At 50.5% G+C, this 14,454-nt stretch overlaps 1 protein-coding gene across 1 annotated transcript in view; it reads left to right on the forward strand.

Annotated features, from left to right (window-relative positions):
• Window positions 1-4,192, forward strand: part of CUNH6orf89 (chromosome unknown C6orf89 homolog) — a 37,715-nt gene extending 33,523 nt beyond the window's left edge. Inside the window, exon 9 of the transcript XR_004841924.1 lies at window positions 4,182-4,192. The gene's annotated coding sequence lies outside the window, so the exon portion shown is untranslated. The remainder of the gene's footprint in view (window positions 1-4,181) is intronic.
• The last annotated feature ends 10,262 nt before the right edge of the window (window positions 4,193-14,454 follow it).

Consider the following 14,454-nt stretch of genomic DNA (forward strand, 5'->3'; position numbering starts at 1 on the left):
CTCTTTCCTCTAACACTGAAAGGGGCTGGGCGGATGTCTCGTTTGTGAAGCATGGTTTTGTTTACAGCCTGCTCCCCACTAACCCACCAGCTGTGTCACGCCTTCACTGGATCGCTGCACTGCCTCCTTGCACCTCCTGGTGTCTTGGTGCACATCCCCGATGGACCTGCATGAGTGGGAATTTCTCTTTTGTCCAGCTCTTCCCCTCTAACTCCAGGTTTTCTTCTCTTCTGCCAGCAGGTACCCCAGACACTGAAGAACTGGAGACAAACTCAGACCAGACAAGCATGGATCGGCCCACAGCTGGAGCCCCCGGTACCTGCTTGGGGCTGTCACTCTTCCTCCTACCCAGTGTCATCCTGGTGGGCCTTCTGCTTTGAATGGTCTTTCTCAGCTGTCCCTGCACCAGTCACCAAGGCTTTCTTCAGCATTGGTTGCTCCACAACTCTGGTAGGCTTGGGAGATACCACGGACAATTCAGGTTGACACGCTCTCTTCTTCCGCTGCCTTATCTGCTCCAGCCCCAATGAGCCAAGGGCAGCTGGCAATCCCATGGGAACTTGGTCCCCTTCCTGAGGAGACCCAAAGGCAGGAGGGTGTCTGCTATAATGCTGGTGACCTTGGACGCTTCTCCTGTCTTCCCAGCCAGCCTGGGCTTCTGGTCTGTTTTCAAAGTGGAAACAACGAGCTATCCCACCCACCTGTGTGGCTGGCAGGCCCCACCACACCGTGTCCCTGGGAAAGCAGAATGACTTGGAAACCCGAGCGGCGATGAGACGTGGTTATTGGTTTTGGTGTTTGTAGGTGAGACGCGGTGGTTGTGTTGGGTGTTTGTCAGGATGAGTTTCCAACAAAAATGCTCTTTTCCCCTCCTGATGTGTCTGTCTGTCTCAATTTTGGAGAAGTTTCATCTCTCGCCTTCTTGTCCAAAACGAGTGGCTTTTTTTTTTTTTTCTACAGGAGAGGATTTCTCTTTCTGTCCTGGTTCTGGCTATGGCCAGTGCTGCCCAGCTGTACGCCTTTCTCCACCTCGCACCTCTGCAACCCTCACCTCCTCCCTCTCTTCTGCTCCTTACCCCACGTACCCATTCCACAGTTAGTCCATTGACTTGATTTTACGCATGTGCCTGCACCCGTGTGCGTGCACAGAAGAAAAACCTTTGGCGCTGAAGAGGAGTTACCAGCTCCTTCGTACAGCTTTCCTCTGCATGGCTTCTTTCTTTGCATAACTTAAGTGTATTTGAATTTAGATACGGATCCCGGTTGAGATGTATTTTGCTTGTGGTGGAACCTGGTCCAGGAGAAACAAGTCATCACGTATGCTGGTACAATTTGAGCTCGGGAGAGCCAAGTGAATGATGTTAGAAGTTCCTGGTGGTTCCAGGACTTGTTGGAGGATGACTTTCATTGTCTGGGATGCTGTGTGTTTTATTCCCCCATGTCTCTGCTCCCTTCACCTGAGGATTCCCAGTAAGGTGTGTTAAATACGTGACAAGCTTTGCAGACCGATGGAAGGGAGATACAGTCCCTTCTGTGGCTGTTGCATCCTTTGATTTCTTAAAGAGATGAGGTGGAGAATGACCTGAAGGCCAATATTCGTGTCCTCCCCCGTGATGCTGTGTCCTGTGCATCCCCAGAGCATGCACTGAATAAATCGTGTTGTGAAAGTCTGTTGTGGGGCGTGCAGTGTCTCGCTGGGGGATCTGGAGGCCAGGGGCCTGCTTACCATATCTGCAAAATGCTCCTGCTTGTGTGCTTAGGTAGAGTTGCTAAAAGGCAACGTGGCTCCTGGGGGTGCTGATGGGTTTGTGGTTTTTTTTTGCTTTCCAAAAGTGTCGGGCTGATGGTTTTTGCAAGGTTGCAACTTAATGTTTTTAAGCTTGTGTAAAAGCAGCAGGAGGAGATTGAGGGCGGCGTAGGGAATATCCCCTGAGCACCCAGCTGAGTGCAAAGCAAAAATGTGTCCCCACCAGGAATTTTTGGGCAAGGAAAGCAAGAGAAAGAGAGCTCAGAACAACAAAAAAAAAAAGAGGTCAAAACTGGAGCTGGAGCACTTCTGGTTCCCTGTTTTGAGAGGCCCAGCAGCCAGCCCCTTCCCACCCCCAAACCCACATTTTTTCATCTTTGCAGCAAAGACAGAAGTTAAAACGCAAGCGCGTGGCCGCAGATCCCGCGTTTCTGCAGCTTTTTCCCTGCAGAACATCACCCAGCTGCGAGCAGCACGCGGGGAAAGGGCCTTGGCGAGGCATAAACTCACAGCACGGGAGCGATGCTGGGATCAGACCTTGGCTTTTTGCTTTTCCCCATCCTCCCACCGCCCCTGCTTTGCCTGGTGAGGCTGCCCTGCGACTCGGTATTTCCCTTCTCCCTGAAACCCCGCTGCAGGAGCCCAGCAGCACCCGCTCTCTTGCAGGAAACCAGCTGCCTGCGGGGTTTTTTTAGGTCATGGTCACTGCTAGCCCTGCTAAATGGTGACCGGCAGATGGCGGTGGGAGAGACACCGCAGAGAACTGGGCAGCTCCGAACTCGCTACGCAGAGCCCTACAGAGAGTTCAGTGCCTTATTTAATCACCAGCATCGGATGTAGTTAACAATCAGATTAAAAATAACCTCCTGCCCAGGTGGGGTGGCTGCTGTGCGCTCTCGTTGCAGGCTGAGCTCCTGCTGCCAAGCTGATTTCGGGGGGAAAAAAAAAATAAATCCAGCCTTAGGTTAGGGACAGATGATAGAAATGCAGCCAGCACGACTGCTGTTCGCCTGTTGTAAGGGGTGAGGGTCCAGGCAGGGCTGGAGCTGGGAGAGCATTTCAGGGCTGTGACTGTTTTTCCATCTGGGTGAGGGAGAGGGTAACATTAATCCCCTAAAAATGGTAAAAGGTGCAGAAAAGCATTTCTCCTCCCAGCAAAATTAGGGCATTTGGTCAACACCTGATTTTTTGCCGTGTTGTATCCCCCCACCCTGCTGAGAGCTGTAATGGAGCTGGGAGCAACGGTGCTGCTGATTAACAGCGTTAGCAGAAGCCTGTCAGAATAATTCTAGGATTTAAATGTTTAATCACAATTTTGGGGCGAGTGGTTCTTGTAAGAACTGATGAGTTTTGTTTTCCTTAGGGTTTTCACTTCTGGAGACGTGCAGTTGTGCAAGGACCTATTTGCAGTGTTCCTTGTAAGAGAAAATTCAAAACCAGAAGGCAAATCCTCATTCCTCTTCCCTCTGCACCCCAGGACAGCAGGGCTGAGCCCTGCCAGCACAGGCAGTGGGATGGTTTGGTTTAATGCTAAATTAGGGGTGGTTAGGGAAGGAGGGAAGGTGACCGCATGGCAAGGGCAGGGTATGGTGTGGTGCAGGGGGGAGGACACAAAACATTCAAGGGAGGCTTTTGCAGCATTTCCACTCTGTTTGTGGGGTTGGCATGAAGGATGCTCTGGTGTCGGGGTGATGCAGCGGGCAACTCGTGGGCGGGGAAAAGGAGCCAAGATCCTGGCAAAGATGCTACTGGGTCCTGGCAGCCCCATAGCCATGTGAGGTGGGAGGAGGAGGCGGCATTTAACCACCAGCTGTGGTCAGTTGGGTTAAAATCATGGGATTTGTGGTGTTTATAAGGCTTGGCTGCTGCATTAACCCCACCTGCTTTGTTCCTGTCTCCCAACCCTGGGTCCTGTTTCCCCCCAGGGAGAGGGATGTGTCTGCTGCAGGTTGAGTGAGAGGTTGCTTAGCTTTGTGCTCCTGAAGCGCCCCGAAACCCGGTGAGTCAGAAGGGTTGGGGCAAGCATCTACACCATCCGGGGGGATTTGCAGCCGGGGCTGTGATGCTGGTAGGCCTGGCCAGCTGCCTGGTATTCTCTGAGTATTTGGGCTGAAAGTGCTCTCACTGCCTCAGTGTCCCCAGGGGTGCCAGCAGGGACCCACCTTTCTCCCTCTTGCTTCCTCGCTGCTTTTTGCTAAAAGAAGGCACCTGCCCCTCCTTGCCATTGTGGCCAGCAATGGCACGGCTGCCCCACCGAGATGTGCCTGGGCATCCCAAATCGCCACAGCTGTAAGCTCAGCCAGCCTGCCAGCCCTCCTCCTGGGCAGGGGCTGCTACAGCCTGACAGGAGGGGGGAGCCAGGGGGGGTTGGGCTCTGCTCCCAGGGAATGGGCGACGGGACGAGGTGAAATGGCCTCAAGTTGTGCCAGGGCAGGGTTAGATTGGACATTGGGAAAAATTCCTTCCCCAAAAGGTTTGTCAAGCGCTGGAAGGGGCCGCCCAGGGAAGGGGTCAAGTCCCCATCCCTGGGGGGATTTGAAAGACGTGTAGTTGTGGTGCTTAGGGCCAGGGTTTGGGGGTGGGATGGCAGGGTTAGGGGAATGGTTGGGCTTGATGATCTTAAAGGGCTTTTCCAACCCAAACAATTCTATGATTCCCATACATGAGGATGCGTTAGAGGGAGTAAATATTGCCTTGGCTGGCTTCTGAGCCCTGGTTGTGCTTTATCAGAGGCAAGACGATGGGTTAGCGGAGCCTGGGAGGCCCTGTGTTCTCCTGTTGCTGGTATCAGAGTTATAAATGTGCTTATAGCCAGCGCTGTCCAAGGCAGAGAGAAGCCCAGCCTGCAGCCCTTGAGCTGAAGCAGGTTAGGACTTCATGATAGGATTTGGGTGGGCCCAGGAAAGCACCCACTGGCAGCCAAAACGGCTGGACCCAGCTGCTCGGCCCTCCCAACCTGCCCCACAGCCCCATCATGTCCTGGCTGTGGCTTCCCTTTCATGCTCAGGTTTTTGGTCAAACGGAGAATTTGCTCGGTGATGCACAGGAACACTGGCCACCCCTCCAGAGGTCCCAGTTCACCAGCCAAGCTCACTTCAAGGCAGTAAAAAGACACATTTAAAAAAGTCAAACCAAGTTTATTTTCACAAGAGAATATCTCCAGTAATATTTTATTCATGGCTTTCGGCTCACACAGTTTCACTGCTAGAGATTCTCTGCTTTAACATCGGTGCAGGGCAGGGGGACTGAATTGAAGTCATTCGGGACGTGCAGGGTTAGTTCTTTTCTAGGGGATACCTCTTAAGCACGAAGTGGATATGCTGCTCTGTTCCCATGCTTGTGGTGCTATTTTGGTACCTTCCAAGCAATTTGCGGGCAGGAGCCCTGCCCCTCAACGAGCAGCTCAAGGATAATAATGCGTCGGAGAGGACCAAGCTGTAGTTTCGCACAGCAAGTCGCCAGGACCACTGAAGATCCAGATTTATGGAGAGAGGGCTGCATTCCTTCGCTGCGAGACACTGCGGCATTCCCACCCACCAGCTGTTGCCCAGCCTGAGGAAGTCACATCCCAGCCCTGCTGCGGCTACGCCCCATCCCAAGAAGCAGCAGAGCCTTTAAAAAAGCTGCTTCATTTGGGGGAGTCCCATGGCCCAAGCAGTTCAGGTCTGGGTCTCCCTGTGCATTTGCTCCGGGTGAAATTTGAGGACTCCAATTTCTTTTTGCAGCTCTCTTCCTCCCACTTCACCTGAGAAGGTGCCCTCTGCTTGCCCTCGCTCCCCGATGTCTCAGATCTCACATGTTTCCCTGACAGTGAGATGGCAGTGATAATGGCCTAAGATCTCCTTCAGTCTTGAAGAACTGATGCAGCCTGGTCTTATTACAGCTCCACTCATGGTCTCGATCCTACTTATGTCGGAATATGGCAGAGGGATGGTCCCATCTGCTCCTAAGGAAGAGAAGAAATAACGATTCCCTGTCCCTTGTCAAGTGCCTGAGCTTGGAAGCATGAGGTCTTCTCCTATGTCTGTTGTCGGATGACAGTGCTACCTGCCTGGGAGAACCCAGAAGGATTAGGATTTGCTCCCTTTGGCTCACATCTCTTCCTTACCTGTCTCCCCTCTGGGACAGGGTGTTAGTCTGAATTGTTGGCTTAGTCTATGTAAACACACAAGAGCCCTAATCTCCTCGCCGGGGTTTGCATATAAGTGAGTGAGATTGATATGGATTATCAAATCAGAAAGAACCACCCTCTAACTCTATACCATGGGAGAGCTGGGAATTTGTCCAAAACAGAATGCACTTCCTGAGCAGGGGCCACCTGGCCAAATCTGATCAGCTCCCAGGGCTTTGAGTCCACAAGCTAAGCTTGCTCTTGGATCTAGTTCTTAACCTGAACTTCAGAATTGGGTGCAACAAACTTAAATTGCAAGCTCAGATTGATCTTCTTGGTACCAAAGTATCCACCTCCCCTCCAGACTCAAGGACAGACCAGAAAAAACCAGCATGCTTAAACCCTTTACAACTTGAGCCCATCTCCTGCAAAAAAAGAACCGAACTGAACACCATGAGCTGGTGCACCAGCTCATTTCATTGTTTCTCTTGCACCCATTGAACAGAGAGAGAGGGTTTCTGTAAGTAGGTGGCTCCACGTTCATACGACTGAGGCATGGAGCAGTCCCTGGACGAATGCAAACCCGGGTGCTATAAGAGAAGACCCACCAAGTTCAACAAGGCCATGCAGTGTTTTGGGATCCTCAACAGAAAGAAGTGATGCCTCAGGAGCTCTGTGGCTGAGCCAGTCCTCCGGTGGTTTTGCTGCTCTTTAAGGAAGGCAATAGACTGTATAGTTATCACCTGAAATGGGATAAAATCCCTCCCACCAAACTATACAACCTACTACCTCACCTCCACAGAGCAGTACAGAGGTCTCGCCTGATTCACGGCCGTACCACTGACTTTGTGTTACTTGCAACTCCTGCCTCCATGCTTGGAGTAGAAGAAGATGATGAGAACGGAAGACCTGACTGTCTCCTTAGGAAAGACAGTAGATTGTATAGTTAGCTCAAAGGGAGGATAGGACTCCACAACTATTCAATCTACTACCTCAGCCTCAAGGACAGCTTGGGCTCATGGCAGTCTAAGGCAATGAGATGATCCTTTTTCCAGGCTTCGGCTGCTCTGCCGCTCCTGTGAAGAGAAACGCATGAAAATTCATCAGGCTTCATGACGTTGGGGAAAAGCGGTCTCGTACCCGACCTTGTCCTGGAGCTCCCTTTCCTTATTTAAACCTCCTTCAGTCCGCTTGGACTATATTCTATCCTTGGCAATCACACTGGCTGCAAACCTTACGCACCCAAGGGCTTACAGAAGCAGCAGCCTGCCCCTTCAAACCCAGGGCCATACATGCAGAGAGCACGCCCCTTCCGAACCTACACTAACGCCAAGTAACATACAGCCGGGCTGACCTCACCTCTTGAATGCTCAGCATATCTAGAACAAACCTGCCAGACCAGATAAGAGAATCCATCAATTCAGCTGCTACGCACTCCAGGGAACTGAGCAGATTAGAAATAACTGAGTACAAGGAAGCTTTTAGGCTGCAAATGTAATGGTATCGAGTACATCAAGGCAGATCTCATTTCCTAAACAAATGAGTGCAACATGCAGGCTTGGTGTCCCTTTAATGCTATAGCACAGCCAGGCAATATTAGCATGGATCTGAGACAGACTGGCTTCCCCCCAAGCCCTTGGCTCACCTTCTGAGACTTTTTCACTCCCTGTACACCCAAATACAGATGCAAGGTATTAAGTTGGTAGTTTAAAAGAAATGTGCGAGGTTCTTTTGCGATGAGAAAGAATTCCCCTTGAAGATTAAAGCAAGCCGTAACGAAAAGGGAGCCACCAGTAGCACATTAAGCAGGCTGCATGTGCGGCACAGCAGAGACCCAATGGAGGACTTCCCATGGGAGCTCAGCAGGAGGTGTCCCCAGCCTCCCCAAACATCTGCGGTGAGATAGGCAGGGGCTAAGGCAGAAGTCCCCGAAGGGACAAAGGCTGCCTAATGCCTTGTGCTTCCACGGCTAACAGGCAACAGCCTAAATAAGTGAGATTCCCAAAGGTTTGGTCAACTATTGTAGTTGGGATCCCTGAGTAAGAGTTTAGGAAGGCCTGGGGTACAAGGATGCCTTTGCAGCAAGCTTTGGAAAGCGCCCCTGTTCCTTTGCAGAGCTGTCCAAAAGTCCTTCTCGCTGGCATTCAACACAGTCCAGGTAATTCTCTTCATTTCCTTTGACAAACTCAGCCTTCACGAGGGATGACCTACTGTGCCAGGCCATCTGGCCCAGGCCTCTCCTGGTGTGACAGGGTATAAACAACGTCAAAAAAACAATGTTGCAGGACGGATTCCTATAGCATTTAAGTACCCAGCCCATCCCCAGGGCCAAGTACCTTGCATCCCACACAGCCTTCTGATGGGAAATATTATCCTCCCTGATTTTTATTGGCATAGAGAGCGATGCACAGAGGTTGCACAGCATTCCTTGGCACATGCAACACCAGCCAGAGCTTCACCGAGGTTACAGTCAGGCTCAAAGCTCCATCCAGACTGTCACAGGCCACTCTGCCTCCTCAGGGACAGAGGTATTAGTTCAGACAAAAGTGTTTCAGCTTCCCAAAAAATTAAGCTGGTGCCACAGGCATCAACCAGAAGGGATCACGGTGCAATGGTAGAGGGCTGGGGAGACGGGTGGCCCAAATGGTGCATATAGCAGAGGACGCTCATCTTCTCCAAATAGACTCTTAGCAACTTACCTGGAGGAACAATTTTTCCCATTTCTCAATCTGGGGGCTTATATTATTTTAAGCATATAAGCAAGATGTATAGGCCAGGCATTTAAAAGGTCACTCTTGATACCACTGCAGAGAACAGGCATTTGGGCTGATCTCAAACTGTGGGGTGGGAAATTACATTAAATAACTCCAGGTTCACATAGATCTAATTATACACAGAGAGAAAAAAAGAAAATCCCTTCTGACTTCTATAAGTAATCCCGAAAACAGGAGATTTAATTATAATAATTGTCTTAATGAGTATAGGTTTCGGGAATACCCAGCTGCTGACTCTGCAATCCTGATCTTAGGATCCGTGAAGAAAGGAGTCAAACAGGAGGATTTGGAACTACTACGCCCGGTAAGGATTGCTATGACCATCCTACCTGTAGTATCACTGTCACTCGTTTGTGCTAGGTGCTACACAAATTGCAACGACAGCCAGCCCCTCTCCTGGAGGGCTTGTGGTCTAAACCATCAAGACAAAAGATGGGGAATGAAGGAGAAGCAGAGAGGTGACCAAATTTGCCAAAGACCACACAGCAAATCCACGGTAAAGCTGACACTGGAACCAGCCTTGGGAAGTCCTGCTCCAGTCTCTGGTCGCACTGCCAGGGCAATGGTTTGCCTGGGCCAGCCTAACCAGGTCGATATCCACCTCTCCCGACTGTCTTTGACGGAGAGGGGAAAAGCCATGTTCCCTTTTAATATCTGCAGGAGAATCATAGATCCTGGGAGAGAGAAGATCCCGCACATACTGGAGAACAGCTCAATGGTAAAACCCCGCTGGGGTTTCACAGAGAGGCATTATGAATTAGTCATATATCCATGCAGCCATATGATTTGTGCAAACTCTGTATCTACTGAGATTCCCAGCAAAAACCCCATGGCAATCACCAGTGAGCTGCGTTCCAGCTCTGCCCTAGTCCCCAGGCATGAAGCCTTCCCTTCGAGCACATTGCTGCTGGAGCGTTAGATTTACAAGTGCCTGAATGTGATGTAGCTATGCAAAATTCTGGATAAAATAGCCAACAAGGTCTGTAGGACTCAGCATACTATCCCCGAAAGCTTCTGCTTGCCTTCTAAGTTATTTAAGCCCAGCTTTTAAAGATTTTTGGTTACTTGACTGCTAAGAACTGGACCTCTTTGAAAAACACCATTTTCTGTGCAGACCTTAAGGTAGTGGCACTGCAATTATCCCTTCCCAGGTCTGTATGAATCCTTCAAAATCAGCCAAATTTGATTTTTGTGAAAAAACTCGGTCAGTCTCTGCGAGGAAGGTCCCCATGCTCGGCATGTGCCGCTGCACAGTCCTGCTGCCCAGAGGGGCTTGGAGGGGTGAGAGAAGTTGGCAGGGAAAGGATTAATATGGTTCTTCACAGCAAGAGCCTCCAGGCTGGCAAAAAAATGGCATTTCCAGTCCAGCTTTCAGACTCATTTTTGGGAGGGAGAGGTGACCTACAACTGTTGTTCAGTTAGCCAGGACTCAGGATGGCTTGTGATGACCAGCCGATCAGACCAGCAGACAACCCCAGCTGATGCCCCCCTAGATTTTGAAGCATCGGCAGACCAAAGATGCCCGAGCGCGGCCAAGTCTCTGCCTTTAAAACGGGGAGGCACGGAGCCCGCCTCAGAGAGTAGCTGGAAAGGCTCCGAAGCTTTGAGGAGCTGATCTGGTTTATTAAGGAGCACTGAATGAAATGGAGGAGGGGGGAGGAGGGAGGAGGAAACCATAAAACAACAAAGTCGGTCCTTTAAAAGCAGACACTGCTTTCAGCCTTTGTGTAGCCGCAGTCCCGCGCGTCGGTGCCAAAATGTGCTGGGGACAGGCAGGGCTTCTCAGTGGGAAATCAGGGCCCCGCATCTCTGAGAGGTTTTTCAGCCTCCTGGGGCACGGGCTGGACTGGGGCAGAACCAGCCCTGACCAACGCGAAGCCTGCGTGCAGCCAGACGGCTGCGTTGGCACAAAATGGCTGACCGTCGGCCATTTTGTTTCCTTAGCTTTGCCTGTAGGGAAGCCAGTAGTGACTTCATGTCCTCACCTCACCACGTTGCTGGAGCGGAGAAATAAAAAGCAAACAGACCAAAAAAACCCCACCACCCAACCAAAAAAAACCCCAAATAAGCAAAAACAAAAAGAGGTGGGGAAGGTTTTCAATAGCTCCCCAACATTGCCGGGGCGTGCAGCCCCATACAGCACCATTCAGAGACGCGTGAGTACCGGCCGGCAGCGAGGAATCCGCTCGCAGAAAAAAGCAGCAGACAGCCCAAAAAAACATCTTGAACGCACTGCGTGCCACTGGAAAGCAAAAGAAAATGACACTTGCCAAACTAGCCATGAGGACAAGTTGCTTTTAACTTCTCATAGGCCAGGCGAACCTCTCAGAAAAGCAAGGCCAACCGTCATCCCAGACAGTCGATCCTGGAGTTGATATTAAAATATCACGCTTCAAAAGAGTTAATCAAAGGTGCTGCGAATAGGGAAACGGAAATGGAAGTAAAAAATATTTAAAGTTTATTCCTGCAACAGCCCCGGTGTCTCAGCAATGCTTTTCCTCCATGCTTTTTTAATGACGTAGGTAGTATTTCATATCAATGCTGTTGTAGCATTTGTTTATTATTAAACAATGAGCAGGTATCTTAATAAATAGCTACTCATCTATTAGGGGTTGTTTCAAGTCCTATAAGATGTTTATCAACATCTGGATCATCATTAATAAATCTGGTATTGTTATCTATAATACCTGTATCTGTAACCTGCTTGTTGCATGATTTATCTTTTATTAACCCTTCATAAATCTGTTATTAAAGGTGGCCACAAAGGTAACTTTTTTTTTCTAAACGTTCATGTATTTTCCTTGTACATTAGCATATCATTTACACTCTCCTGAAGGGAAAAAAAAAATCCCAGAATTTTTGTCGTAAAAGTAAAACAGGCGCTCTTGATATTTCATAGAGTAATTTCTCCAAAATACTGAAAATCAAGAGATATATGAGAAAAAAAAAAATCTTTTTTGGTTTAATTTTACCTGTTCCATACTCAATTCTATAGGTTAATGCAAAAATCTAAAGCAAGCAGATCCTTCCCTGTAATACTCTATAAAACTCTTCCATTAATACTGTTTTCCTTCTCAACGTTCTGTTCAAAAGCTGCTGACAAAAGGTGCACAGGTAATGTCCACCCTTAACGTAGATTTGGACCACGATACTTAATTTGCAATGCGAACCACCCGCCCAGTGCCCACACACGCAGCCCCCGCTCCGGGACCACCGTCACCCGTGCAATTCTCGACATTGTCCATTTGTAAGCAAACCAAGCAGATATGGAGGCAAATACCTTTCTGTGCAAGAAAAGCGATTTTCCCTCTTTCTGCTCTCCTTCCCAGCTCCTCTCTGAAAGTGTCTGCTTCTCTCCAGATGTCCGGGCAGCCCCACACGGAGAGGTAGGACGATCGTCCCAATGCCGATGCCTTATCAAAGCCCAATCCCCCCCCATGCCACCGGACGGAGATCTGTTCCTCTGAGCGTCCGTGAACGAAGAGACGTGACTACTAACTCCAAGGCATCCAGGCTACTGAAGGAAATGCAGAATCACTGGTTTTAAAAAAAAAAAAAAAAAAAAAAAAAAAAAATCGCTTTTATTTGGCGCATGTTCTGGTATTTTTGCCATGCTTCTGCGCAAAATTGTATGGTAACGCCACCAAGTTCCCTTAAACTTTCAAGGCGTGTTACTGTTGATGGCGTCTCTGTCGTGGATCACACCTTAACGTGTGCTGGCTACACACGCTGGTGCAGTAAACAGCTTGTTATCACGGTACAGCTCTGTCCTCGTACGAAAAGCAAGGGCTTAAAAAGCCAAGAGCAGCTATTATTTCTTTTAATATTTAAATGAAGATTTTGTATTCCCGAGATGAAAACTTTCAAGGCAAGAAGGGAATAAACAAGACAAAAATCCTTAAAAAAAAAAATAAATAAAAAAAATCCTCCGGATCACATCAGCTAAATCCAGGCACTGCCAGCTCAGTGGAAAGGTCAGATCTCATATTCACCAAAAATAAGAGGACACACAACAGGTTAAAATGCTACCGTCCAGCAATGACCGGCTCTGATCATACCAAGCCGATGTGTAAAACCATCCGCCCGTCCAAAAACAAATTAGACAACAGTGCTCTCTGGTACTTTATAAATACGGAAGAAAGGAGGGCTGTTTTATTGAATATAGCGAACAAACCTTTCCGTCCGGCTACACCGTGCAGCCCCGCGACTCTGCGTGCACCGAGTAGCCTTACGCTGCTAATACAAAAGCTCAGTTTGGCAATTCCAGGCATTTTCAGTGCTCAACATACGCCAAAACTACCCACTCTCTGCCTCTGACTTTGGTCTCGTTCCAAAAGGTCCTTTTTTTTTTTTCCCTTTTTTTTTTTTTCTCTCTCTCTCTCTCTCACTGCAGCCTGGTTTGTCACCAGTAAACTCTGTGGTGTAACAGATCAGATGGTTAACTTGTCTGAGGGGGCCCTCCTTCCCCCTTCCAGACGGAAAACAAAATGGCCATGCAGCAGCCATTTTGTTTGCTGCGGGATGGGAGGGAGAAGGGAAGGGAGGGGAGACGCAGGCCAGGCGGGAGCGCACGGGAAGGATGGGGGGGGAGAGGGAGGGAGAGGGGAGGGCGTCAATTCGGCAGGAACCCAAAAGCTCTGCAGCGATGCCCGGGCGCATCCTCCCTGCTTCCCGCCGGGGCTGAGCAGCCCAATCCAGCCTCGCAGCAGGACTGTTGCAGAGGGACGGACGTGGGGTTGGCTTTTCCAGCCCTTCCAGGCCGGTTGAGCTCGAGTTGTCTGGCCTGACAGGGGTTACGCTTCCTTCCCCAGGCCTGGCTGGCACTGCCTTCCTGCCCGCCAGGCAGGAGAGCGGAAACCAACCCGGTAACGTCAAACTCCTGAACTTCCCTGGGCAGGAAACAGAGTAAATAACACCCACGGGGAGGGGGAGAGGAACCCGGAGCTGGGGCGGAGGCCTTGGGGACGGTGGCTCGGTGGCAGCATGGCCTCTACAACCCAGATCCTAATGGCATCTGCGGTGAGGAGGCCCAGGGAGGAGCGATCCGAGGTTTCCCCGCTCGCTCCTGCCCGGATGAGCCCGCCTCAGAAACGGAGCTGCATGGCCGAGGCCTGCGCAGGGTCGGGGCTGGTCTGCAATGACACCTCCCCGCTCTTGAGCACACCAGGGGACAGTGCAGGCAGCTGCCTGGTACCTGCCCGTGACGTGGGGTGCAGGTCCCTGTCCCTCCGCACACACCGGCAGCGAAGGGCTGTGCGAGCCGTGGAGGATGGGGCTGAGCCGCGCGGCAGGCAGCCCTGCCTGCCCAGGGACCAGCCAGCTCCCTCCAGCAGCACCTCGCAAGCTCCGTGACTTTTACCTTTCTGCCCTTTCCCCAGACCAACAGCACAACTGCCTGTCCAGACAGCACGCCGACGGCTTGAGGGACCAGAGAAGCATGGAGCGAAAGCTCCTTGACCTTCTTCTCCCTAAAGGACAGAGCTGAGCTCCTAGTTAGCAGCCTTACTGAAGAAGCCAGCAAGCCGCAGAGATGAAGCCCACCCTCCACCATGAAGGTGAAGTCCCTTCAAGTCCTGACCAACACCAGACAAGAGGTTTTTAGAGCGGGGCAAGCACCTCGCAACCTTGCGTGAGAGTACCCGGCATGGGAAGACCCTTAGGAGCACACAAATCAAACACCTCCAGGTGTTCTGCTTCTGTAGGCGAGACAAGCGATGAAAACCAGGACTATTCCCAGGATTTAGGATGGGTAATTGTTCCCAGTTACAAGCCCTGTCCCCTAAGGATGCAGGGACCTGCAAATGCCAAAACCAAGCACAGTT

The sequence above is a fragment of the Egretta garzetta genome, unplaced genomic scaffold, assembly GCF_000687185.1.
Source record: "Egretta garzetta isolate BGI_Z169 unplaced genomic scaffold, ASM68718v1 scaffold105, whole genome shotgun sequence".
Lineage (NCBI taxonomy): Eukaryota > Metazoa > Chordata > Aves > Pelecaniformes > Ardeidae > Egretta > Egretta garzetta.